Source organism: Dromiciops gliroides, chromosome 4 (genome assembly GCF_019393635.1).
Source record: "Dromiciops gliroides isolate mDroGli1 chromosome 4, mDroGli1.pri, whole genome shotgun sequence".
Classification (NCBI taxonomy): Eukaryota; Metazoa; Chordata; class Mammalia; order Microbiotheria; family Microbiotheriidae; genus Dromiciops; species Dromiciops gliroides.
In genome coordinates this window covers 146,548,902-146,575,458 of record NC_057864.1, presented here as the reverse complement: position 1 = coordinate 146,575,458, position 26,557 = coordinate 146,548,902, and the positions used below count along the sequence as shown (strand labels likewise).

The 26,557-nt window shown below is 37.8% G+C and overlaps 1 pseudogene; it reads right to left on the bottom strand.

Annotated features, from left to right (window-relative positions):
- Positions 1-1,159: 1,159 nt before the first annotated feature.
- The window catches only part of LOC122754712, a 137,545-nt pseudogene continuing 112,147 nt past the window's right edge, over positions 1,160-26,557 (bottom strand).

The following is a 26,557-nucleotide window of genomic DNA, read 5'->3' as shown; positions in this document are numbered from 1 at the left end:
GAGAGGATGTGATCAGCCTATGAAGAGAAGTGCTTTGTGGGCTTATATCAAGGTGTGAAGGATTAGTAAAAGGAAAAAAAGTTAAGGGGTTGTTGAAAACACACGCAAACACACACACACACACACACAGAGACACAGACACAGAATGAGAGACAGAGAGAAAAAGGGACAAAGAGACAGAGATAGACAGTCATAGATAATAGAAAAGAAAAACAGAAACTGGGGAACTGGAAGAGTTATCCTGAATGATGACAAGAGTCATATCAATTTCTGGATGACCCCAGTTGTTCAACAGGAAAGTATAAACCTCATCCTGACTTCTTTCTCTCAAACTTCATGCCCTTAGCCTCTAATTTCCTGATGGCAATGGGTGTGTGGAGGTGTTCAGGGAATGCAAATAATTTTCATATGTTTCTAAACAAAACATAATTAGGAAAGTTAATCTGTTGCTACAAGAGCTTAAGTTAGAATATTACTTTATTCATATACCAAAATCAAGTATGTATTGTAATTTTGTCTCTTCTTTTGTATCATCTCATCTCTGCCAACACTTCTATCTACTTCTGAGATTATTTAATAATAATAGAAGGTCAACTGATGAAGTATGTCTGAATAAGGTGTGTTGTACAAGTGTGATAGAATATTATTGTGCTGTAAGAAATAAGGAAATCGATTATTTCATTTTTTCCTGTAACATGAGTTTTTATTGAAAGTGTAACCATGGGTACCAGCAGCACAGCACACACTCAATCCTGGGGACCAGTCCAGGGATGGGCCACAATCCCCCTCCAACATGGCATCTCAGCCCCATCATGCCCACCCCACTCTATCGCATGGGGGCTGGCTCCCCAAGGTGTTCAGCTCACACACCATAAAGAAACCAAAGTCTGTTACCTAATGGTTAGGACAGAATTCCACAAAGAGCCTTGTTTTTATTAATATCTACTGAAAAAATACAAATTCTGTTCCCGCCTCATCACCCCTGCCTCCTGTGTCTCTATTGTCAGGGGACAGTGTCCAGCCAGGTGGATGGAGGGCCTTGCCCTCTGAGGTATGCTCAAGGGCTCTGGCCACACACCTATCCCTAGGGTCTTGCCACTGCCCCTCCCTTCCTGCCACTGAGGGCAAGCAGAAGGGCAGCTGGCCATCTTCTCCAGTCTCAGCTCTCTACTTTAGGGGTAGGAACCTCAAAAAGAGCAGTGGCATCCACAAGGGCTTGGTGGATATGATTCCTAAAGCACTGGGCATTTGCTTCTGAACTTGAGAATTTGCTGGAAATGTGGAAGAAGATGATCTTTTTACCAACGATCATGTAAGAAACCCCGTACCCATCATCAGCTACTAGGCCAAAGCCCCTTCCGGCTGCTGGGTGGTTGGGAGACTTCTCTGGGTCAAACATGCAGATGTGGAATTGGGCTATCTGGTTGGTGGAGACTCTCCAGGGCTCTGAGAGGGGAGTGGAGGCCCAAATACTTGGAGACTACATACAGGCAGAAGAGGTACCGGTCAGTGCCAGCCCCTGTCATGGCCAGGGTGTACATGTTTTAGTGCTTTTCGGGCGGCTTTGCGGAAGAGATCCTGCAATCTGGCTTCATACAGCTGCTGTCCATCGTGGCCCAGACAAAGGCTGTGGCCTCCATGGTGCAGGGTCAGACGGTTTCCGTCCTGCCATCCTGAAACATTCGTGTCATCAAGACCTTGTAGGTCAGGCAGAATTTTGTCCAGGAAATGGGCCAGCTGCAGGACAATCTGCAAGAAGGTATCTGGGCTGGTGCGGCACTTCTTAATGAGGGCCTTGCCAAAGGGCGTGAACTGGAAGCTTGCCATCTCCAAGTCGGCCAGGGCCTTGGCCACCTGGTAGGAGCTCTTCATGATCTTGTGGAACTCCTCAGGGATTTCCCACTACAGCCTCTGAGGTGGGGCCAGGGCATGGTTAGGCTTGCCCTGACCATGGCCAGAATCAGTATAATCCAGGTGGAAGGCATCTGTGGCCAACACAAACTCCCAGAGGTGCCCAACAATAGGAGCATCTGCCCGGGAATGCTTGGTAGTGAGGCCCAGCTTGCCATTCTTGAAAGCAATGAGGGTAAAGGATTTATTGAACCACCTGTTATAGCAATTGCCATGCAGCAGAGCCTTCCCATTGAGGTTGAGGCTGGCCTCGTTCTCAGGGTCATAACCATGGGTCTCTTCATCCAAGGTCACAAAAAATGCAGCCTTCTTCATGGCCTCCAGTGAGGCCTTATTCTTCCCTGTGCTGAAGTAGGTCTGGCAAGCCTCAGCCCATTGCACCCTGCTCCCAGCTGTGAGGGCCACTATTTTCTCCTCTCCAGGCTGGGGGGGTGGGGACCAAGAGTCATCCAGGATCCTCTGGAACTGCATCTCCAGGTCCCGAGGCTTGAGCATCTGGGAACCCTGGTAGAGCCAGACCTTGTAGAAGCAGCCCTTGTGGTAGACAGCCATGGGCCTGCTGTCAGCCAGGTGCTGTAACCCATCTGAATCTTTGCCTGGGATTTGGGTGGTGTTGATTTCAAAAAGACATGGAAAGACTGAACTGATTCAAAATGAAGAATGCAGAGCCAGAGGAAGAATGTATACTTATAACAAGAATATCATAGAATTGAATAATTTTAGGGCCTTTATAAACTAATGAAGTATAAAATGACTATAACGGTAACAGGTCATACAATAGCAACAGCACTGTGTAGACAAATAACCTTGAAAGCTGTAAGAACTAAGATCAATACAATGAAAATTCATGATTCCAGAGGACTGATGATGAAACATGCTAACTATGACAGAAACACGATGGATTTAGGCTACAGAATGAAAGATAATATTTCCATACAGTCATTAACAGAACCTGTTTTGCTTGACTATGTAGAATAGTTATAAGAAATTTGTTGTTATTGTTGTTTTTGCTTCCAATGTTGGCGGGGAATGGAAAGGAGAAAAAATAAATTTCTGTTAATTAGAAAATAGATATGTATGGGAAAGGCTACAGATGCATGTGCTTTTGCATAATGTTTCTCCATTTTTAGTTTTACTTAAGTGATTTACTTTGTTATGAGACCTCTCAGGAAGTAGTGGGAGTAATCTACAAATATAATGCAAAAATAAAAATGTCAATAAAACTTTAAAAAATAATAAGAGAAGCTCATATTTCCATAATAGCTTTACAAAGTACTTTCCTCATGATAAACCTGTGAGGCAGGTTTTTGCAAATGTTATTTCTCACCCCCCCTGCCCCTTAGAGATTAAGAAACTGAGACCCAGCAAAGCTGAATCACTTGCTTACAGTCACACAACTGTCAAATGTTGGAGCTGGGATTCAAACCTCATTCAGTGGCTCCCAATGGAGCTAACTGATAATGGGTGGCAATGAAGATAATCATGCCTGCATAGCAAGCACACTCATACCCTCAGGGTCATGCACTTGGATTTTAGTCAGCTCTGGTCCTCCAGCTCACAAACCTGACAGAATTACTCATAAATCTTCAGATTCCCTCAGACAATATTTTACATACTCTGATTCACAAGGTTGAAAGGACAGTGGCAGGCCCAGTGAATAGATTAAGATGACATACATGCAAAATATAATATAGCCCCTATCTAAGGAAAAGTACAGAATGTTCCAAAAATCTTAGCACAATTTTAAGTTATTAAAGCTTAATTTTAAAATTTTATAGTTTTAAGCTATTAAAATTTAAAGCTGCACAAAGAGTTTTGGGATACCCTGTATAACTTTTTCAAACTAAGTTTGAGGTTAAGTGGATCAGCCTAAATCAGAAAAGTAGTTTATTATTATTCCAGTAATTAAAATAGTACAAAACTCTATTTTAAAGCCCAACATATCTTCAAGAATGCTCTTCAAAATCCTTCTATGACCACGAGCAGAGTCCATGGCAACTACAGATGGAACAAGCCCTAGAAGAATGCCTTCCTCTCCCTCATCTCCCTCATTAATCATAAGATAATATCCACTTTAAACAGATTTTGCTCTATGGTCTACTGTATACATTAAAATGATAGAAAATGAAAGTGACTCAGACAGCCCAATGACTAACTCATTATCAGTGAACATCTTGAAGTCTTCATTCCCATACTCTAAATTGTCCTTAAGATAAATGGTCCAAGGGCAGCTAGTTGGCGCAGTGGATTAAGCACTGGCCCTGGATTCAGGAGGACCTGAGTTCAAATCAGACCTCAGACAGTTGACACTTACTAGCTGTGTGACCCTGGGCAAGTCACTTAACCCCCATTGTCCCACAAAAACAAACAAAAAAACAAAATAAAGATAAATGGTCCAATATAAATTCTATGGATCTATCAATAAACCAAGAAGCATTTATTAGTCACCTATTACATGCCAGTCTCTGTGGTAGGCACTGGGTTTACAAACACAAAAACAAAACATTTCTTGCTCTGAAGGACTCTTTATTCTATCAGGTCAGTTATGCCTATAAATATAGAATACATACATGTAACACTTCCATCCAATCAGTGGATAATGCCTTAAAAGTGCTATGCTTCCCACTTTGTAAGGAGAGGTAACCTCTGACTGGCTGAGAGAATGCTGTTTCTTGATGCTGCATGAGTGTTAAAGGAACCTACTTTAGTCAAATGGAGACACACTTTGAGAGAGAACCTCTAGGGGCAGCTAGGTGGCACAGTGGATAAAGGACCAGTCCTGGATTCAGGAGGACCTGAGTTGAAATCCAGCCTCAGACACTTGACACTTAGTAGCTGTGTGACCTTGGGCAAGTCACTTAACCCTCATTGTCCCACAAAAGAGAGAGAGAGAGAGAGAACCTCTAGAAAGATGGTCAAGAAAGGTGAGGCGTGGACTTTGAATGGTAAACTGAAGGCTAAGAGTCACACATACATGTAAGGGCCCCCCATCAGATCCCTTGACTTTCTGTACCTATATACCCAGAGACTACAATTATTATCTTCCTTTGGTGAAATTGTTCTCTTTAGCAAGTTCAAGTAAAAATACCTCACTCCAAAATAAAGAGCTCATTTACTTTTGCATATTTTGAATATATTCTAATCTGCCTAAATTTCATTTGTAGCTTTCTTTGATAGATTAACTAGCTATTCATGATTTCCTTTTGTGTAACCAGAATTTGCTGGGAAGGGGCTAAGCTATCAAGTATAAATAAAGAGCTACTTTCCTCCTTGAGAGCAATTAGGGAAGTGATTCTCAGAGATTCATTGTAAACCCAGACTCATATCCCTAGACTGGACATATTTGAGGGGTGGCAGATAGATATAATTTTACCCCAGTACTAACCATAGAAGGGACCAGTCTTACATGTGATCAGAATAGGTAGTAAGAATTTGAGGAACTATTGGAAAAGCCAGTCTTAAAATATCTCCCATCTCCCACTTCCCTTCTCAAAAACCTCCAATGGGTTCTCATTGCCTACTGAATAATGTCCAAATGGCTTTTTTGTTTGAGCCTGGAAATTCTGGCATGGTCCTTGACTCCAAGTCTTATTCCCCACTACATTTCTACACAAGACGTTAACTCCCAATCAAAACTCTACCTAGAATGTTAGAATGACAATCTTTGACTTGAAAGGGACTTCAGAGATAATTTATTCCAACCCATATTCAGTAGAAGTACCCACCCCAAATTCTCAACAATTAGCCACTCAGGCTCCCTTCTTCCCTAGGCTTCCCATTCCTATTTGGAATACCTTTAATTGTTAGGAAGGTTTTCCTTATATCAAGCTGGAACTATCATTTCTGTAGCTTCCATTGAGTTCTAGTTCTTCTTTCTAAGATCAACCAAAATGTGTCTAATTCTCTTCCACACGATATCCACACGATAGGTCATCAAGTATTCAAAGACATATATCATCTCTAAGACTTCTTCTCCCATCTTTGTATGGTATGGAAGAACTCTGGTTTTTCCATGTGCTTCCTACAATGTGGCATCCAAAGCTGAATGTACCATTTTAGATATTGTCTGGCCAAGGCAGATGGCAGAATGCCTATAATCTTCATTCTAGATGCTATGATTGTTTTGATTCAGCATAAAATTGAAATAGTTCTTTTTAAGCTTTATCTCATGCTGTTTTCTCATAATAATCTTATATATCCCACTAATCTTATTCAGGGCAACTATTGATAGTATTTTACCAGTTATTTAATTAGCTTCCATTTCAATTCCCCATTAAACATTTACTTTATAAACTGTACAGTCTAAAGTAGTTGATTCATTCTGACTTCTCTGTTTTCCATTATCTTGAGTACTTTTGTGTTTTTCTATCTTGCATGATCATTTTTTCTATCCAGATTGAAAAGTGGTCATATCTCTTCTTTAATTTTCTTGTCCTCTGCATAGTTTAAGGTGTGCTTTTTTGTTAATCTTTCTTGGCATCTTTCATTGCCCCCCAACTTCCCTCTGGGCTTGGCTGTATTCTGGTCATAGAATTTCCTTATTGCCTCTGCTCTCCTAAGATTCTGGAGCTTCAAGCTATTTTTATTTAGACCATGGGCTTTCCTTTCTCTGAATTCAAACAGGCTATTGTGTGTGTGTGTGTGTGTGTGTGTGTGTATGTGTGTGTGTGTGGCAACAGGCTATTATTAAAAGTCTATTGTTGGAGCAGCTAGGTGGCGCAGTGGATAGAGCACCAGCCCTGGAGTCAGGAGGACCTGAGTTCAAATCCAGCCTCAGACACTTAACACTTAATGGCTGTGTGACCCTGGGCAAGTCACTTAACCCCAATTGCCTCACTTAAAAAAAAAAGCCTATTGTCTTATGAATTACTGTTCTGTTTGAATTTGTGAAACTTCCTTTCAGTCCCCAAAATGCAGTTAGCAAGATTCCCATGCTTTCAAGGTTCTCATTACAACTTTGGCATTCAGTTAGTTCTTATTATTGTGGCAAGTCCAAAATTGATTTCATTTCTTCCTCATCTTATAAGGAATGAAATGATCATTAAGCAAGTCAAAATTTTCTCAGTCATTTTCTTTGGATAAGTTTTATTGATATCTTATGTACATGCATCATCCCTATTTTATTTTAAAAGGAGAGAAGACCCTTTTTAGCAAAACTAACCTATATATTGGAAAGTCTGACATCACATGAAATGCTCAACACCCATAGTCTTGTACAATTACCAAAAAGAGAAGCAGATGCTTTCACCTATTTCTTCTTTGGAGCTAAACTTGGTCATTATAATTTCACAGCATATGGTTTTGATAGGTTTGTTGGTTGTTGTTCTCCCATTTACATTTAAACAGATTGAAATCCTCACTAAGGACACCGACTTATATTATCTTTTTCCTACAACAGGAACAGATAGAATGTTGCATGACATGCATTTGACTTGATGATGTTGTTAGCTCTGGAAGTTGGAAGAGCTTGGAAAGAGAGATGGAGTAACTGTGGCAGCCACAGCAAGTGGAGGAAGCTTTGCCTGAGAACTTAGCATAGCACTGACATGGTAGGAGTCTTAATTTCTTTCACTAGCTGCTCTGCTTGTGGGCAAATCTAGCAGGAGTAACTAAACAACAAGAAATTGCTGGCATATTGGTCAATTTGCTCCTCTCTGTCTTCTATCTGTTCTACTGACATCCAAAAATATTCGGAATGTTTGCTGCTAAGTGCTTTGCTGATCTTTTAAACTTCCCTCATGACTGTACTTTAACAATAGTTTTTCTCTAGCTAAGGATGTAAAATTTTAATTGTGCTCTGAGTGTGTCTTTGCTATAAAAGTGTGGAAAGAGGGAAGCCAGTAGTGACTCTTTCAGTATATAGAAATTGTTTTTAAATTGTTCATAAATTTAATTTTATAAATTAATTATTGTTTGATTGTTGTCTGAGTCTTCATGACCCCATTTGGAGTTTTCTTTTTTTACTTTTTTTTTAAATCATAAGATATTTTATTATTTTCCAGTTACATGTAATTATAGTTTTCAACACTTGTTTTCATAGGATTTTTAGTTCCAAATTTTTCTCCTTCCTTTTCCTCCCCCATCCCCAAGACAGAAAGCAATCTGCTATAGGTTATATATGTACAATCACATTAAACATATTTCTGCATTAGTCATGTTGTGAAAGAAGAATCAGAATACAAGGGAAAAACCCCAAAAAAGGAAAAAAAAAAAAGCAACCGAAAAGGAGAAACAATATGGTTCAATCTGCATTCAGAATCCACAGTTCTTTATTCTGGATGTGGAAAACATTTTCCATCATGAGTTCTTCAGAATTGTCTTGGATTAGTATATTGCTGAGAAGAGCTAAGTCTATCACAGTTGATCATCACACAATGTTGCCGTTACTGTGTACAATGTTCTCCTGATTCTGCTCACTTTACTCAGGATCAGTCCAGTTAAGTCTTTCCAGGTTTTTCTGAAATCTGCCTGCTCATCATTTCTTACAGCACAATAGTATTCCGTTACATTCATATACCACAACTTGTTCAGCCATTCCCCAACTGATGGGCATTCCCTCGATTTCCAATTCTTTGCCACTATTTGGTGTTTCCTTGACAAAGATGCTGCAGTGATTTCCCTTCTTCTTCTCCAGCTCATTTTACAGATAAGGAACTGAGGCAAAGAGGGTTAAATGACTTGCCCAGGGTCACACAGCCAATAAGTATCTGAGGCCACCTAGCTACTGCTAATTAAATTAATAGACAACCTTAACTTAATGAATCTATTTTTCTCCCTACTAGCATCATCTGAATTGAGAAAAAACAAGGTGAAACAAAACTCTTGTAATAAATATGCATAGTTAATCAAAATTGATGTCAACATGGACCATTTCCAAAAAATTGTGTCTCAATTTAGACCCTGAATCTCATTTCTTTGTTAGGAGGTAGGGAGTATTTTTCATTTCAATCCTCGAAATCATGGTTGGTCATTATTTGGATCAGTATTTTTAAGTCTTTCAAAGTTGCCTTTACAATATTGTGGTTGCTATATAAATTGTTCTCCTTGGTTCTGATTACTTCACTCTGAATCAATTCATACATGTCTTTCCAGATATCTCTGAAATCATCCCTCTCATCATTTATTATGGTAAAATACCATCGTGTTGCATTCATACACCATAATTTTTTCAGCCATAGCACTTTCCCTTAGTTTCCAGTTCGTTACCATCATACACAAAAAACTGCTATAAATATCTTTGTTCATATGGGCCCTTTTCCTCTTTGGTTTCTTTGGGGTAGAGGTCTAGTAGTATCAAAGAGTAAACACAGTTTATTAATTTTTATAGTACCAAATTGTTTCCCAGATGGTTGGATCAATTGACAACTATACTAACAGTACATTAAAGTATCTGTCTGGGGCAGCTAGGTGGCGCAGTGGTTAGAGCACCAGCCCTGGAGTCAGGAGGACCTGAGTTCAAATCCGGCCTCAGACACTTAACACTTACTAGCTGTGTGACCCTGGGCAAGTCACTTAACCCCAATTGCCTCACTAAAAAAAAAAAAGCATCTGTCTTCTCATAGCCTCTTCAAAATTTGTCATTTGGGGGTCAACTTTATCAATATGATGGGGACGAAGTAGGACCTTACAGTTACTTCAAATTTTTTTTTCTCTTTTAGTGATTTGGATAATTTTTTCATATGGTTATTGGTAAATTAGATTTCTTCCTTTGAAAATGTCCTGCTCATATCTTTTGACCATTAAAGAAAAGACAATTACTCTTATACATTTTAATCAATTCCTTATATAACTTGGAAATGAGTCCCTTACTAAAGAAACATGCTGCAAAAATTTTTTAAAACCTGCTTTTCTGATTTTAGCTGCATTTATTTTTTGTGCCAAATTGTTTTAATGTTATATAATAAAAAATCATATATTTATATATATATACATACATATATATATATATATATATAAAATGTTATCTAATCAAGATTGTCCATTTTATCATCTATAATCTTCTCTTTCCCCTGCTTGTTAGCTGCAATTTTAGGATTCATAGAAAACTAGACTACTCTGCTTGTGACTACATAGAATTTAACCAGTTATGAAGCCTCAATTTTCATAATGGCTTCTAGGGGTTACCTAAGAGCTAATAGCTATTTAGGATATTTTATTAATATGTCAGCCATTTGTATACACTTCTCAGAAGGCAGAGTTTAAAGAGGATCCTTGCTTAATTTTTGCCTCTGGACTAAGCAAGCCATGGTCTGTAGGAGACTGGGTTGCATATTATATATTGTGACTGCCTGAAGGACCGAAGGAAATAAATAAGTGCCTACTATGGAGTATTAGATACTGTGATTAATGCTTTACAAATATTATCTCATTTGTTCCTCAAAATAACCCTGGGAGGTATATCCTGTCATTATCCACATTTTACAGTTGAGAAAACTGAGGCAAATAGGCTAGGTGACTTGCCCAGGATCAATTCAACTCAATAAATTCAATAAACATTTCTTAAGCTCCTACTATGTGTCAGGCACTGTGCTAAGTGCCAGTGATACAAAAAGGCAAAAGATAGTCCCTACCATCATGGGGCTTACGATGTAATGGGGGAGACAAAATTCAAACAAATATATATGAAGCAAGCTAGGAAAATAGGAAATAATTAACAGAGAGAAGATACTAGAAATAAGAGAGATTGAGAAAGGCATCCTGTAGGTGGTGGGATTTTAGTTGTTACTTAAAGGAAGTCAGTAATCAAAGTGGAGGAGGGAGAGCATTCCAGGCATGAGAGATGGCCAAAGAGTGCCCAGAGCTGAGAGACAGAGTGTCTTATTCATGGCACATCCACAAGGCCAATGTCACTGCATCAAAGAGTACAAGTTCAAGAGGGAGGTATGAGAAGACTGGAAGGGTAGGAGGGGGCTAGGTTATGAAGGGGTTTGAATGCCGGAATATTTTGTATTTGCTCTTAGAAACAATGGGAAGTCTTTGGAGTTTATTGAGTGTGTGTGTGTGTGTGTGTGTGTGTGTGTGTGTGTGTGTGTGTGACATGATTGGACCTGCATTTTAGGAAAATCACTTTAGAGGTTGAATGAAGAGCAGATTGGAGTGGAGAGAGACTTGAAGAAGGTGGCCACACCAGCTGGCTGAAACAGTCATTGATGTGTGAGGTGATGAGTGCTTGCACTAGAGGGGCAGCAGTGTCACAAGGGAGAAGGGGCATTGGAAATATATTGCAAAGATAAAATTGGCAATCTTTGGGAAGGGAAAAGTCCTCTTGAGCCATACTTTGCCATCAGCAGTGATATCTTCTGACTACTTATTGTTGTATTCATTGTGTATATTTTTTCCTGGTTCTTTTTCATCTTGTATTTATGCACGTCTTCCCAGCCTTCTTTATATTTATCATATTCATTGTAAACTATAAAGTTATGGTACATAAAGGTGTATCAATTTTGTTTCCAGGGTTTTTTTCCCCCCACATCTATAAAATGTGCCATTATAATGATTTTGGTATAAATAGGGCCTTACTTTTAATTATTGATCTTCTTGGATTATACAGCCAAAAGGGGAATAAAGGACATGGGCATTTTAGTTACTTTTTTTTTAAGCATAAATCCAAATTGGATTCCAGAATGGTTGGACAAATTCACAGGACCATCAAGGGTGTGTTATCATACTCATCTATCCACAACCACTCCAAAATTTATTATACAAAGCTTTTGTCATCTGTTTCAGTTTGCCTGGTGTAAGGTGAAAGGTCAGACTTGTTTTGATTTGCATTTCTGCTATTATTATTGATTTGTAACATTGTTTCACAGTTATTAATAATTTAAAAGTCACAATTTTTCTTTTGAGAACTACTTCTTCATACCCTTATCTATTGGGAAATGGATTTTGGCCTTATGTATTTCTATTAGCTGGCTATATACTTGGATATCTGGCCCCTTATCAGATATCTTGATATTAAAATTTTTTCCATTTCTTTTTGATCCATTAATCTCATTCATAAATTTAAAAAATTATTTAATACAAATTACCTTTTGTCTTTTAAGAATCACTTTTATCCCTTTGGTTAAGATTTCATATCCTAGCCATAACTTTGAAAGGTACCTGAACTGATTCTCTTCAGTTAAAAAAATTCCATGTCCTTTATTGTTTAGGTTATAAATCCATTTTCAAGTTTATTTAACTATGTGGTGCAATGGATAAAGTACTGCCTTAGAGAGTCAGGAAGACTTGAATTCAAATCTTACCTCAGAAACTTACTATCTCTGCGACCTCGGCATGTTACATAACCTCTGTCAGGTTTGGTTTTCTCAGAGGCAATAAAAGCATTGACCTTACAGAGTTGTTATGAAGATCAAAGCAAATGAGATAATATCTTCAAGTCTTAAAGTATTATAGAAATGCTAGATAGTATATTTATTATTATCAGAATTATTAATAGTATGTGGTGCAGGGTTTTGGTCTAAATCTATTTTTTGTGGTATTGCTTTCTAGTATTGTCATCAATTCTTATAAAATACAAAGTCCTTCCCCACAGAATCTGTGTTTTCAAGTTTATAGTATGGGTTATTGAGTTCCTTGTAAAAGTGATAACTAATAGGTTGTTTTTTTAGAGTTTCTACTTTAAATATAACATTAGGTCCAGAAGAACTATTACCTCTTCCCTTTTTCTTCTTTTTATTGTTTCTCTTAGTATTTTTCTCTTTTTTCAAAGGAAACTCATTTTGTCTAACTCTGTAAACTATCCCTTTGATATTTTAATTGGAGTGTTTAAATTTAGTTAATATTTTCATTTTTATTCTATTGGCATTCTATTGGCCGGAAACACTGAATGTTTTTAAGTCATTTTTTTTTTCATTTCCTAAAGGTGCATTTTGTAACTGCACCTATACAGGTTTTAAATGTCCCTTAGTACATTGACTACCAGGGCACTTTATGCATTTTGCAGTTATTTTGAATGGGAGGGCTCTTTCTATGATTCCCTTTTGGATTTTCTTATAGCTATCTAGAAATGCTATTGATTATTGTGACTTTATTCAGCATTACTATTTTATTTTATTTTTTTTGGTGAGGCAATTGGGGTTAAGTGACTTGCCCAGGGTCACACAGCTAGTAAGTGTTAAGTGTCTGAGGCCGGATTTGAACTCAGGTCCTCTTGACTCCAGGGCTTTTGCTCAATCCACTGTGCCACCTAGCTGCCCCTCAGCATTACTATTTAACAGAGATAATTAATCATTTCAATTAGGTTTTTTTTTTTTTCCTGACCTACTACAATTTTCTAAGTATGCTCTCATTCCAACAGTAAATAGGGATGGTTAAATTGCCTATTTGTCTATTTGGCCCTTTAATTTCCTTCTCTTATACTATTATTATTGCTAGAAGTATTTTAATCAATTGCATTACTCTTGTCAAAGAACCATCTTTTAGTTTTGTTTATCAATTCTATGGATTTTTTTGTTTTCCAACTTATCTATTTCTCTTCTAATTTTTAAGAGTTCCTTTGTTGTTCTAAGGTTTTCAGATTTTTTTATTACATATTTAATTTAGTAATCCTTAATTTTTCTTTTTTGTAAATACATGATATTAAGGAAATATTTTTTCCCTTTTCTTTAACAATGCCCGAGGAATTGCAGTAGTTTTCATAATCATTATTATTGTCTTTCACATGGTTATTGATTGTTTATCTTACTTTTTTCTTTTATTTGCTTCTTGTTCAGGATGTCATTAAGTTTCCCTTGGTCTTATCTTTTGCTTGTGCTCTTGGTATTAAATGCTATGGTCTAAAAATAACGCATTTAGTTTTTCTGCTTTTCACATTTATTTATAGTTTCTCTAGGTTCTAGTACATAGTCTTTTTTGCAAAGATGATCCTGAGACATATGCATATTCTTTAATGTTACCATTTGTAAGATCCCATAAGTATTTCAGCTCTAAATTCTCTGACAGGTTATTTAGTTCTATTTTTCCCCTTTTATTTATCTTTCTGTTAGATTTGTCCAGCTCTGAGGAAAAAAAAATTTCTATTATTATGTTACTATCTATACTTTGACAAGAAAGGAAGGGTAGTGGTCTAAAGGTGAAGGAGAGAGGTATTAAAAAGAAATATTATGTCTGAGATTGGTGGTTGTCCTTTATGCTTGAAGAGGACCAAAATGACATCACTATGTCAAAGTAAATGTGTTGAACTGTGGCTGATCAGACCAATATAAACACAGAAGGCTCTACCACAGATCGAGTACAAATATTCCACATGAACATTTGGGGTTGAGATGTCTAAATTTGTGCATCTCATGTTTCTTTTGAGCTACTGTAATTCTGCTTTGCTCATAGAGCACAGATCCTTCTTTTATGTAAGCGCACTGTGCCAGGTGGTCCTGTGTCCATGTCTCCCATTTCTCATGACTGATTCCAAAATTCTGCAGAGAGCTTGAGAATGTCCTTGTATCACTTCTGACTTCCATGTGAGTGCTTGTCTTGTGTGAGTTCTCTGTAAAACAGGCAAATATACATTTAGTATTCGAGCAATGTGGTCAGTGCATAGGAGGTGCTGAAAGGTGGAAAGATGTCCTAGTGGGAGAAACAAGGTTCCACTAAAGAAAATTGTCATATGAGGGAAGAACTATGTACTCACAGTAGGTGATGAACCTATCTTTATGGTATTTTGCTGGGAGAATACAGCATAGTTTTTTACCACGCACTGCTGCTTCTATCCAATATTGCTTTCTCATGAATTTATGTTTCCAAGAGTGAGGTACAGCAGAAAGAACATTTTTAAAAAATAGGATCATGGAACAAGGTTTATAGAGGCACTAACAGAAATTAGTTAGAAGAGGAAACTCAAACATCATAACTCCAAAAGCTTTGACTTCATGAAAAACAATGAAAAATTAAAGAAAGAATAAAGATATGATAATTGAATCAAGGGGAGTTTGTTATATCACTAAGCAAAATCATGTAGAAGTTATTTCTTTAAGATCATCTTACTTCTTTATCCTTTTTTGTCTTTTTCACACCTTGATAATCTTTAAAAATTTTTTTTTTCTAAACCAATCTTTCAATATGGAGTAACATTAAATCATACTTTTTGGTGAGTAGTATTTATTTACATTTCTTGTGTTGCTGTTTTTGGAGACTTTGAAAACAAAAATGTATTCTTAAAGTTTTTGTAGGAATGTCTCAAATATCTTTCTTTTGCTGAACTTTTACCTTTTTATTGTTTTTTTGTGGTTGATGCTTGTCTTTTTTTGAGAAGTTTTATTATATAGTTTCTTTTATTTTCTTTAGCTCCTTTTTGTCATGCTATTCTGGGACACTTACAATTCATAATTTGTCTTGGTATATTATGTCTTCTAAGTCTATATAAGCTTCGATATATAGAAATCACATGTTCATTTAACACTATTGCCTTTTGCATTTCTCCTGCCAGTTTTTCTTCTATTTCAGTTTGTGCATGTATATACACGTTTATTAATCTCTCACTAATTAAGAATGATTTTCCATTATTGATTTTTTTTTCTAATCTACTAATTGAATTTTATATCTTTGTATTAACAGGTCTAAATTCTCACCTAGGTTATTCTCAAATTTTGCTTTTATGGTTGGAGAGTTGAAGAATCCTGGAAAAAGTGACTAATCATCATCTTCTCAGCCTTTCTACTCTTTTTAAAAGAGAACTCTAGCAGATGTCTAGAGAGTTGAAATCTCTCATGATTCAATTCCAGCTTTGTCATCTGTTTCTGGAATTCACTTTCTACTTGCTACTTCTGGCTGGGTGGTCCACATAATATTTCTATCATAATATTAATTCTGTTTATCTGTCAACCATGGACATACCTTGAACTTTCTTCTCTCCTAATCTTTTGTTACTTCTACCTAGAATTGCTTTCTGTTGCCTTCGCACCACCAAGCTCCATCTGTCCAAACCTTACTCATTTTTTAAGATACAGCTTAAAAGCCGCCTTGTCCTTAAAGCCTTCTCTGTTTATCCAGAGAGAAATAATCCTTTCTGCCTACCATTTATATGGTAGCTATACCTATTACCTTCCATTATAATTATTTTTGTACACTTCTTGTCTCTCTTACTACATTTTAACTTACTACAAGGGAGAAATATCTTTCTATCTCCTAGTACTTGGCACAGGACATTATACATAATAAAAACTCTATAAATATTTGTTGAATTCCTGATATTCCAACCTTAGGCACTGATTCTCTTGCATTAGTCATTATTTTCTTTCTGTAAGCCTGTGTTTGGGTATATATACAAACATATACATACATGCATATGTACCTATAAAATATACACACATATATTTAGATTATTATATACATATATGTTTATATAAATATATGTGTATGTGTTGTCATTCAATTTTGTTTGACTCTTCATGACCCCATGCATGACCCCATGGACCATACTACCTATGGAATTTTCTTGGCAAAAACACTGGAGTGGTTTGCTATTTCCTTCTCCAGTGGATTAATGCAAACAGAGGTTAAGTGACTTGTCCAAAATCATATAGCTAGTAAGTGTCTGAGGCCAGATTTGAACTATCCACTGTGTTTCTAGCTGCCTCAAAAGGCATATATACCCATATATAAATAGAAGTAAATATGCATGTGTATCTACATAGGGGTATAATCTATGCACAAATATACTCTTATTTATTTATACAAACACTACTGATAGGTGTTACAAAGGAAACACCAACACCTTAGTGTGAATTAATTGTTTAAAGGCATATTATCTCCAGTGACAGAAGACAAAGCAGTATTAAAATGCTAGATACTTGTTAATTGAAGAAAGGCAGTCAAAAGGTATTGTGGGGATCAATTTATAAAAACCTCAAATAACAATTAATTCTTTACAGTATAGCCAAGGACTAAAATTAGATCTCATATACTTTACATTTTTTCATATCTAGACACATTCCCTTGCTAAGTATAGTATTTTTTTTTAATGTATGAGGTATTTTATTTTTTCCATTACATGCAAAGATAGTTCTCAACTTTTGTTTATACATGCTTTACAATTTCAGATTTTTCTCCCTCCCTCCCCTCCCTCCCCCCTCCCCCAGACAGCAGGCAATCCGATATAGGTTATATCTATATATCTCTATACATATACATATAGATATATATATATACACACACACATATATATATACACATAATAACATTAATCCTATTTCTGCATTAATCCTGTTACAAGAGAAAGAATCAGAGCAGTGATGCAAAACCTCAAAATAGAAAAAAAAAAAAACAGCACCCAAAACAAAAGAAATAATATGGTTCAATCAGCATCTATACTACACAGTTCTTTCTTTCTTTTTTTTTCTCTTGTTGTTGGAGATCCTCTTCTATCATGAGTTCCCTGGAACTCTTCTGTACCATTGCATTGGTGAGAAGAATATAGTCCATCACAGTAGGTCAACACTCAATGTTGATGATACTGTGTACAATGTTCTTCTGGTTCTGCTCATCTCACTCATCATCAGCTCACGTAAGACCCTCCAGGTTTCTCTGAACTCTTCCTGCTCATCATTTCTTACAGCACAATAGTATTCCATTGTATTCATATACCACAACTTGTCCAGCCATTCCCCAATTGATGGGCACCCCCTCAACTTCCAATTCCTTGCTACCACGTAAAGAGCAACTATAAATATTTTTGTACATGTGGGTCCCTTTCCCCCTTCCATGATTTCTTTGGGCAACAGACCTAAAAGTGGGATTGCTGGGTCAAAGGGTATGCACAGCTTTATCGCCCTTTGGGCATAATTCCAAATGGCTCTCCAGAATGGTTGGATCAGCTCACAGCTCCACCAACAATGCATTAGTGTTCCAATTTTCCCACAGCCTCTCCAACATTTATTATCTTCCTTTTTTGTCATTTTAGCCAATCTGATAGGTGTCAGGTGGTACCTCAGAGTTGTTTTAATTTGCATCTCTCTAATCATTAGAGATTTAGAGCATTTTTTCATATGGGAATAGATAGCTTTGGTTTCTTCATCAGAAAACTGCCTGTTCATATCCTTTGACCATTTCTCAATTGGGGAATGACTTGGATTCTTATAAATTTGATTTAATTCCCTATATATTTTAGAGATGAGGCCTTTATCAGAAGCACTGGCCTCAAAAATTGTTTCCCAGCTTTCTGCCTCCCTTCCAATTTTGGATGCATTGCTTCTGTTTGTACAAAAATTTTTTAATTTAATATAATCAAAATCATCCATTTTTATAGTATTTTTTTTGTTAAAAATCTTAAATGTAAAAAAAAAAATCTTATATGGCGTCATTTTAAGCAACCAAGCATGCTCCTTTGAATTTAAACTTCTGTTTTTAACTTTGTAAAATGAATAACAATTTGAAATCATTTAAAAAAGAAACAAGTAGGGGAAAGAGGAAGCCAGGGAAAAATAATTTCTCACAATGGAGTTTAGCATTTTATGAATTTTACCTTCTCTGGATTTTAGCACAATGGGGAATAGAACACTGTAATATTCATTGGATTCAAATACCTGGAAGGCTAAATTTGTTTTCTTGCTCTGTGGTTTCAGCAAGGGGAACTTATGACATTTATTGATCTACTTGTTCTACTTTATCTGACTTTGAGGCAATAAAAAGAAAGAGGAAATGAATTGATTATCTCCCATAGAAAGGATTCAAATAAATGTAAGAGAAAGGAGGCTTTCCTAGCTATGTGCTCACTTTTCCTAGTCTTCTGTAGTTTTCATTTGCAAACTCCATGAATGGTTTAGCATTCAGGAATTACCTCCTAATGAATTTCAATGAACTCATCCCTTGTTCTTTAGTGATAATAATACATAATGTTTGGGCTATACATATATTAGATTAAAAATATACATTCTGTTGTGATAGAGAATAGATATAGTTCCAGAGGGGAAAGATAATCATGTTATTTCTGGCTTGTTGGTTCATTTGCTTGTTCTCCTTATTCAGTCAATAATAACAACAACAATAACAACAATAATAGTAATAATAATGGCTGCTATTCATATGGTGCTGTAAGCTTTGAAATGCACTTTATCTACATTATTTTACTTGGTTTTCAAAACAGCCATTTAAGGTATATTTAGCCTAGAGTAGAGATTACTCAAAGGGGACATGATGGTTTTCCTCTATTATAGAATATGGAATAAGGATTGGGCTTGTTGTCTTTGATTCAAGAGGTTACAACAAAGAGCAGTGATTGAAAGTTGGAGAAAAGCATCTTTAGGTCTGATATGAGAGAAAATTATGGATTTCTTTGGGAGTGGATAGGTTTTTCATTGGTGTTTTTTTAAAAGCAAGGCTGGATAAGCACTCAGACATATCAGTCATTCAGCAAATAAACATTTTTTAACTGCCTACTATGTTCCAGGCACTGTTGTGGAGGGAACATTTTTTTAGCTAGTGGTTGTGCTAAATGGCCATTGAAGTCCCTTCTAACTTTGAAATTCTATAGTTCCTTAAGAGAGTTTCTATTATTATTCCCACCCTAGTGATTAGCAAATAGAGTGTCAGAAGGTGAAATGACTTCCCCCAGGGTCACAGAGTATACTTCTGTGGCAGGATTTTAATCTGATCTCTTTTTTTTGTTTGTTTAATTATTGTTTTGTTTTGTTTTGTTTTGGTTTTTTTGGTGAGGCAGTGAGGGTAAGTGACTTGCCCAGGGTCACACAGCTAGTAAGTGTCAAGTGTCTGAGGTCATATTTGAACTCAGGTCTTCCTGAATCTAGATCCAGTGTTTTATCCACTGCACCACCAGCTGCCCCCGAATCTGATCTTCTTGACCTCAGGTCCAATGTTCTATCTGCTACTCCATGCTGTCTCTGTTTCTAACCATATCCCTGATTGAGTCCATTTTGAAATAGTCATTACCTCCCAGAATTTGAATTAAGAACATTCCAGGGGGCAGCTAGGTGGCGCAGTGGATAGAGCACTGGCTCTGGATTCAGGAGTACCTGAGTTCAAATCCGACCTCAGACACTTAACACTTACTAGCTGTGTGACCCTGGGCAAGTCACTTAACCCCAATTGCCTCACTTAAAAAAAAAAAAAAGAACATTCCACATTCATAACTGATGAGAAAGAGTTGACAGATAGGACTTTAATTAATTTGCATGTGTCAAGGGGTGCATAGCACCCCAGAAGTTCTCTGGGGCACATCAAGGAAACTTCTCCTTGAGAAACTAAACCAGAGGACAGATAATGCCTAGAGAGATAAACTGAACCAAATCAGACTGAGCTAGCTTCGGATTCCCACCCTTCATTCTGGTCTCCCTTACCCTGGGGAGATAAATTTGGGTGTGGCTGTGGCCTTTGTGTCCTGAAGAGGGATCCTGTAGCAACCCCTCATCGAATTCCTCTAGTCACTACCAGTGGGGGATGGTCCTCCACTCCTCACCCAATTCCCCCAGCTACCACCAGTGGGGGATGGTCCACCCCCATCAGTCCTCTATAAAAGTACCTTCCATTCTCCTGTTTGAGGAGATTTGGTACCTCTGAGCCATGTGCTTTATGCCTATCTCCCCATGAGAAGTCCAAGGATTTCTTTCATGGTTTCCCTCCCCCCACCCTTCCCTTCCCTTGCTCCTAAATAAACTACCATCTCATTCTAACTACTTTTGTGTGCAAGAGGGTGTAATTCTTTAAAGAGGAATTCCTAAGAACCCCAACCCCCAATCAAACCCATACCCCAATTCCCCCCATTACATATGGAAAGAAGAAAGTTGTTGAATTTCTCAAATCATTCTGTTTCAAATAGTTGGGCCCCAGGCTTTTTCACCCCTATATCTCTTTTCCTGATGTTTCAGTTTAGCAACAAGACTTGTAAAAAGCAAAACCATAGGAACAGACTACTTGGAAGTAGAATAAATGTCCATTTCATAATTTGATATCAAAGTTCCCTATTGTGAGAAAATGGGTAGTTGTCTGAGGATATAACAGTCAATCATACACCTCCTGACCTGTTTGTAGGACAAAGGTCTCAAATCCCCTCCTCCCCCTCTGGCTAACAAAATCACATGGTTCAAGGAGCCCTGTTCTCAATAAGGTCTGCTCTGGAGTTGTATCCATATAAGGAAGAATAAGGTCCACTCCTGAGTTATGCTTATATAAGGAAGAGGGATGGGAATACTGCATTCTGATTAGCTAGTTTTTGCATGTAAATTCTAACCCTTGAATAATCAGACCAATGATGAAAAAGGGGAGGGTCCATTTGCATTAGGGACCAGGGTATAAAACAGGGCCTGTGAGCCCTCTTTCTTTGCACCCACTTGCTGCATACTAGGGTGCCTCCTCATGAGAAGGAAATAAAAGAGCCTTTGTCACATGGCTGCTGAGTTCCCAAGAATTATTGAGAAGAGGATTGATTTTCCCTCATTGCTATTTAATACATAAATATCAGCGAAGGTAGGAGGGTGAAGTTTAGAAGGGAGAACCTGTTAAAGCATTACCCTTCATTAATACTTTAGCTTCATTTCAGTTATAAGACTCCAAATAAATAAGAAAGAGATATTGGTGAACTTGTGCAAAGGATAGAAAGTATGAGTATGGAGCTGGTTATTATACTGGGGAACTAGGCTTAGGTGGAGAGAGAGATAGAAAAAGAGAAAGAAATAGACAGATACAGACAGAAAATGATGCAGACTTGGAGATAGAAAAGGAAAGAAAGGAAAAGAAGAAATAAGAGGGGGTAAAAAGAGAGAATTTGATTCTGCATTATCATCCCTCTGAGGTAAGGTAGTAGTCTCTACAGGTATAGAGATGATGTAAAGTATAGAATTATAGGCATATTTCCTAAGGGAGGATTTATATTATAAACATTTAAAGTGTCTAGTATGTACAAGGCACTAATGATACTAAGATGAAAAACAATCTAGTGCCTGCCCTCAAGGAGCTTACCATCTTATGGGGGTGGGGATAAGGTTGTTGTTTGTCCTTCATTCTCACAGAGGACCATGACATCAAGGTGGTGTCACGTCTTACCATGAATTAGATTTAAGTGAGGGAGGGCTGTGCAAGGTCAGCAGCTTCACTCTCTCCACCAGAGCCATCTGGGTCCAGTGGCTAGATACGTATCAGGATACGTATCCAGAGATAGCCTGGATGTTTTAGGCAATTGGGATTAAATGACTTGCCCAGGGTCACACAGCTAATAAGCGTCTGAGGTGAGAGTTCAACTCAGGTCCTCCCAACTTCTGGGCTAGTGTTCTATCCTAGCTGCCCCCAAGGATAAGCTATGTATACAGATAACCATGTTAGATGATAGTAGAGACATTGTGAAAAAGATAGAAGAGAGACCTAGACCAGGGCTTCTTAAACTTTTTACACTCACGACCCCTTTTCACCTGAGAAATTTTTACATGACCCTGGGTATATAGATATGTAAAGTAGGAATACAAATCAAACATTTACTGCCAAATTTTTGGTGAGCCCCACATTCAGTTACTTGACCCCATTATGGGATCCTGACCCACAGTTTAAGAAACTTTGATCTAGACAACTTAAATTATCTAAAAAAATTGAGGAAGAAGAGATTACTTTCTGCCGAAGGAATCAGGGTAAGTTTCTGGAGAAACTGGCACCCGTGAAAAGAAAAATGAAGAAGAAGGCTTTCTACTGTCATGGGTGCAGAGTACCCCAGAAGTTCTCTGGGGCACATCAAGGAATCTTCTCCTTGAGAAACTAAACCAGAGGACAGATAAGCCTAGAGAGATAAGCGGAACCAAATCCGGACTGAGCTAGCTTGATCTCCACCCTTCATTCTGATCTCCCTTACCCCTGGGGAGATAACTTTGGGTGTGGCTGCGGCCTTTGTGTCCTGTAGAGAGAGATGGCTTGAGAGATCCATAGCTACCCCTCACCCAATTCCTCTAGCCACCACCAGTGGGGGATGGTCCTCCCTCACTAAAGGAACTTTCCACAGGCAGATGGTCCACCCCCATCAGCCCCCTATAAAAGTACCTGCCAGTCTCCTGCTAGAGGAGATTGGTACCTCAGAGCCACGTGCTTTGTGCCTATCTCCCCATGAGAAGTCCAAGGACTTCTTTCATGGTTTCCCTTCCCTCCCTTCCCTTCTCTTGCCCCTAAATAAACTACCATCTTATTTTAACTGCTTTTGTGTGCAAGAGGGTGTAATTCTTTAAAGAAGAATTCCTAAGAACCCCTACCCCTAACCCAAACCCATACCCCATTTCCCCCCTGTCACTACTTTTCAAGCACATCTTCCTAAGAAAGTTGCCCTGTGATCTAATAAGCCCTTCTCTTCTACTTGTTATGAAAGTAGGAGTTGCTGTTGGAAATAGTTCAGCCCTGAAGCACTATCCCTGTGGACAAGGTCTACATTCCTTTCATGCACAGAAGGATAAGATTTTGTTACCTTAATTAAAACAAACAAAAAGCAGCACATTTCTCCCTCCTCTCTTCTATCAATATATGTGGCCAGTGCAAATGTCCTTATTCTATCTTAACTTGTAATGACCATGAGAAGGTTGCTGTCAAAGAAGGTATGCAAAGAAGATATTCACACATAAGAAAGACAGAGAAGGGACAAGATGTTGGAACTATTGTGATTTTCTCAAGGATAACAATAAATGATTCCCATAGCATATAAATAGAAAAACAAAGGTTTCCTTTAGTATAAACTAGGAAGAAAACAACAAAATATGGAAAATGATGCATGGAGGAAAGTCCACTCTTTTCGATATGAAGGAATTAGTTTTAGATTACCTTCAGAGATTCTATTCATTTCCTATACCACCAGCAATGCAAAGGCAATGCAATATGTTCACACTTCCTCTATTTCAACTGGCACCTCTAGGGGAGGGTTGGCAGAAGGATTTGAAATATCTGCCTGCCCACCTTCTATCTTCACACAAGGACATATGGAAGGCAGAGGATGCACCACCCACTGCCCAGGATACTCTTCCCCCAGCAGAGCAGTAGAACCAGAGGAAAGGGGGTTGTACTTTGAACAAAAGCACTGTGAAGTTTGATGTTTTCAGCTGATAACAGTTACATTCTACCCTTCCTTCTCAGCCCCTGGCAGAAAACAGCTAATTATCTGTTAGCATGAGGATACTGAGTGAATCCTCCATCACAAACCCACCTTTGGCATTTATAAATGATGAGAGTTCTGCTCTGTAGAAAGATCTTATTTGGCACTGGAGGCAGATATTAGGTATTACAAATGTCTGAGCCTCACCTCCAGCATATAACATCATACCCTGTTTTCTTTTGTTAGGTTTTTTGTTTAGATGTAACTTGGAGAAGATGTGTTTTTTTTTTCCCAAACCATCAATGAGATGCATGTTCCAGGAAGCTCAGACTTTCTTGTCATAGTATTAAGAATGCAAGGTTCATCAAATATTTTTGGTTTTATTTTATTTATTTGGTTTTTGCCAAAAACATCTATGAGCAAGGGAAATGAGGCTGGGAATGGAACCAATCTGCACCCTTCCCAGAGTATGATGGATGTAAAATGTAAACCTACCCACTTTCTACAATCACGCAATGTGGAAAACTCACTCTTCCCTCAAGGATTCTCTTGTCTCATGTCCATCATCTGAGACATTTGATTCAAGTGTTGTATTGTCAACTAATTCAACAGGTCATAGGGCCTTGGGCTGCTGGGCCCTTCCATTAGAGTTTTATCATTCTTTGTTCCTCACACATGACTTTCCTGCATCTCATCTCATTAACTCGAGAACGGCTGTTTCCCATACCTAGAATACACTCCCTCCTTACTTCTGCCTCTTAGAATCTCTACTTTTTTTTTTAAGTTCAGCTACAACACCACCTTCTACATAAAGCCCTTTCTAATCTCTATCCCCAACAAGATGTCAGTTACTTCCCCTGCCAAATTACCTTGTATTTATTTTGTATGTGTTTTGATACATGTGTGTATACATGCATATATGTGTATATGTATCCAATATTCTGATATCTTCCTTGATATAACATAAACTCTGGGAGGGCAAGGACCATTTTTTGTTGTTGTTGTTTCTTTGTATCCCTAGCTCCTTCCACAGGACCTAGAATATAGTAAGGAACTTAGTAAAATTTTATATATTCATTGATTAATTGATTAATCCCTCTACCATATAATGAATATTTCACTATGAAGGTAAAGTTCTTGAAGAATTATCATGGTAAGGAAGGGGTAGGAGTGGTAAAGATTGGAACTTTAAAGATTCAGTTTCTGGGGCAGCTAGGTGGTGTAGTGGATAAAGCACTGGCCTTGGATTCAGGAGGATCTGAGTTCAAATCTGGCCTCAGACACTTGACACTTACTAGCTGTGTGACCCTGGGCAAATCACTTAACTCCCATTGCCCTGCAAAAAAGAAAAAAAAAAGAAAAAAAGATTCAGTTTCTGAGGTTTGAGGAGAAACTCATAGATTGTAAATTGTGTGAGGAGAGGGTTTTGTTTTGTTTTGTTTTTTGTCTGAATTCCCAAAACCTACTGCAGTGCTTGGATCAAGGTAGTGAGCCATTAAATCGTTGGGGGGCTAGCTGTTTCTAGCTAAATTATTGGGGGCCGGAGTGGCTTTTTCTAAAATATTGCTAGAGGTAAATCCTTACACACTGAGCAAAGCCAATTGGTCAGCATCATTCAGTTCCATTGGTTGAAGTGATCCATATTAAAATGAGCTGTATGGTGATGACTTCAGGGTCTAGTGGAAGACAGACCCCCTGAGGACAAAGGCAAACTCAAATAGGTGTGGTTTTATTCACTTCATTTCACTGACCTAGACAGAAAGAATCTTATCTCTATTGTACCTTTTGGCTGACTCTGAAAGAGATTAGTTAAAGTTCCTGAACTAAACTAGCAGGTGGGGAAAGGGGGGAGAAAAAGCCCAATATGACACAGGGACCAAAACTGGGTCGTCCCCCCTACCAAGAAATCCATTATTAATAATTATTTTCTCACAGTAGGTACTTAAGAAATGCTTGTTGAGTGACTGATTGAGTGATTTCCTCATAAGGCAAAGGTATCTGTTCCTCTGGTCTGTATCCCCCATAATGCGTTATACATAGTAAGTTTTTCATTATTGATTAACTGATCGCAGTTCTAAATCTTAGGTATGATCTTAAGCTTCTAGGTCTCAAACTTATTGGTCTCCCATTCTGGCTCTCTTATTTAAGCTAAAGCTTAAAGCTTTTCTCTACCATTTGGATTAAAATGAGCTTTACCTAACAGGAATGGATGCAGTGATCATGACACTTGGAAAAGATTGGCAATGTATTTGGGATCCTGTGGTGGTGATGTTTGTGTGTAGGTAGAACTTGAGTGGGTGGCACATATAAATAGTTTAGAGGAGGACGTTCTGTGATTTTATGCTGGTCAAGAAAGGTTTCATGACCAAAGTGGATCTTGAGCTATGTCTTGGAAAATGGGCAGGATTTGGACAGGTAGACACAGGGCCTGGGGGAGAGAGGGATTCCAGGGAGAAGGCACAAAAGTATAGAAGCAAAAAAGACTCAAGGCATATTCAAGGATACCAAGAAACAAAATTAACATTTTGATACAAGAATTAAATATACTACCCAGGCAGAAGGAGGAAATAGATAATGAATTCCAGAAACAGAAAATAAATCTGGCATGGGAACAAATACAGCTTGAGGAGGCACGGTTATTTTTAA